Below are 2,649 nucleotides of genomic sequence, written 5' to 3'. Positions count from 1 at the left end.
GGAAAGTTGCAAATTTTTTGAAATACAGTGAGACCCCCATGCTTTGTGTGATTCTGAATTTATACTGAGTTCTGAAATTTCATCTCTTCATTCCCCTTGAGCTTGCCCTAGACAAGAAAGAAGACTATCTTTAGCCCCCCAGCACCACTGGGATTCCTGAAGTCATTATACTTTACTTCTGTCACCAACTGTAAAGAGAGTGAAGAGTGAAAAGAAGACCGAGTGGATGCTCTTGAATGATATATAAGCACAAGCAACTAGAGTCATGTCTTGTACATATATATGTAGATATGTAACATACACAAAGGAACGTGGAAAAGTATGCTGTGCATTCACTTCATTAGAATTATTAATTTCTGTCGACATTATTCAATTAATGAAGCATGCAAAAGCATCTTCTGATGTAAGAAGCACCCTCTGTAACAAAGCTCTTTAGACATTGGTGCTGATTGACTTTTTCCTGATGTATCAGAAATCATATATGACTAAACTAATTGTATAGACACGTGAATCTTTGTCGAACTATGTATAATATTTAGTTGAATTTTTTCACCTCTTATACTTTTCTTTGCTCCTTTAAGTTATTGAATTTTATTTTTTAACAGACTCCTATACAGTTGATTTATTCTCATTGCAGTAAAATGAATACCCACAAAAACTGACTCTGTGACATTCAAAACTATCACTTCAAAATATCTACAAATAATATAGGGAAACTGTTATAGTTCCATTTAAGTGTGGACTATCAGTAAGTTGTCCAAAACAGGAAGTCTGTGATTTAAGAGTTTATTGTATTTTCTTTTAATTTAAATTATCTATCTATCTATCATCTATCCATCCATCTATCTACCTATCATCTATCTATCATCTTTCTGTGTAGCTATCATCTATCTATAACATCTATCTGTCTGTCTAGCTATCTATCATCTATCTATCTATCTATCTATCTATCTATCTATCTATCTATCATCTATCTATCATCTATCGATCGATTTATCTATCAATCTATCTATCTATCCAGTCATTATTTTCAGGCAGGATGTTACTCATATATCTATCATCTATCTATCTATCTATCTATCTATCTATCTATCATCTATCTATCTATCTATCTATCATCTATCTATCTATCTATCTATCATCTATCTATCTTCTATCAATCTATCTGTCATCTATCTATCATGTTTTTGAGATGGGGTCACACTATAGCCCCAGCTAGCCTACAACAAGTTATATAACCAACATGATTTTGATCTTACAGAGATCCACCTGCCTCTGTCTTCCCAGGGCTTGGATTAAAGGCCTTAACCACCATTTCCAGTGTGTATAACTGCTTTGCCTCTATGCATGTAAGTGTAGCATGTCACAGACTGTATATGGAGGCCAGAAGTGGGCATCATATCCCCTGGAATTGAATCTATGGACAGCTGTTAGCTGCCAGCATGCTGGGTATCAAACGATGGCCCTTGGTCAGAGCTGCTGGTACTCTTCATCACAGAGTCAGCTCTCCAAACCCTGTAATTTTTTCTGAGTAGAGTGATTTACAGTAGTTTATCCTTCCATATGGTTTTGTTTCCTAAAATTATGAAAGTGTACTGAAAAATTTGTATTCAGTAACTGGTCAAGTACCCCAAAAATGTAATCTATTCAAATTCTACCAAAATGTGTTGCTCACTTAATTTGCCTGCACAAGGCTTGCATGAGTTTGGGCCTATCAATATCTCCTCATGCATTTAGGAGGGGCACATGAAGCATTACCCATCCTTGAAATAGGCAGTTCATATTTGCTGAGGAATCAATATCATGTTCTTTAGTGATATAGTTACTGATAAGCTACTTATCTTTCATTATACGCCCCCCCAAACTGGACTTTTGCAAACAACCCTAATTACACTCAGTGGGTCACAGAAAGACATGAAAATAGAAGAGTTTTTCTGGGAAGAAGAAGGGTTTCAATAAAAGAGGGAGGTTAATGAGAGAAGACAATGGGGGATGGAAATGCTCAAAACAAATACATGTCTGAAACTATGAAGGAATTTAATTAAAAATTTGTTTTCTTGAAATTATGATATTTTATAGACACTGTATATATTGGGCCCAAAGTATTTTTGTAGGTATGTAGAATAACATTTTTATACAAACATGTAGGATTTTGTTGGCCATGGTTATTTAGTCTCCTATCTTCCTTCCAGTACACAAGAAGTATAGACATTCAACTCCTTAATCAATTCAGAGAGTAATCACAACAAAGAACATGCAGAGGACTTATGATCCATTATGTTGGCCCATTTCTGTCTAGGAATTAGTATCCTCTGAAATCTGTCTTTCGGCCATGACAGTGACATTCTTTCTCTCATCAAGCAAAATAAAACTATGCAATTCTATTGTAAGTTCTTTTTCTTTTCTTTTATCTCTGATATTGTAAAGTCTTAACACATGATCCTAGTAACATTTTTACAAGGGTTATTTCATACACTCTCATTGGTTATATGCTAATGAATCCTAAACACAATGCCTAGTCTAGGTCTCATCCCTGATGCATGTTCTGTATCAAATTTCTGTCTCCCAAGACAAGAGATGGTGATTAACACAGAAAACCACAACTGGCCAAAATGTAGAGAATAAGAGGTTGAAGTTTGTGTGATTTTG

Source organism: Nannospalax galili, unplaced genomic scaffold (genome assembly GCF_000622305.1).
Source record: "Nannospalax galili isolate Female #2095 unplaced genomic scaffold, S.galili_v1.0 scaffold79, whole genome shotgun sequence".
Lineage (NCBI taxonomy): Eukaryota > Metazoa > Chordata > Mammalia > Rodentia > Spalacidae > Nannospalax > Nannospalax galili.
Note: the sequence above shows the minus strand (reverse complement) of the source record.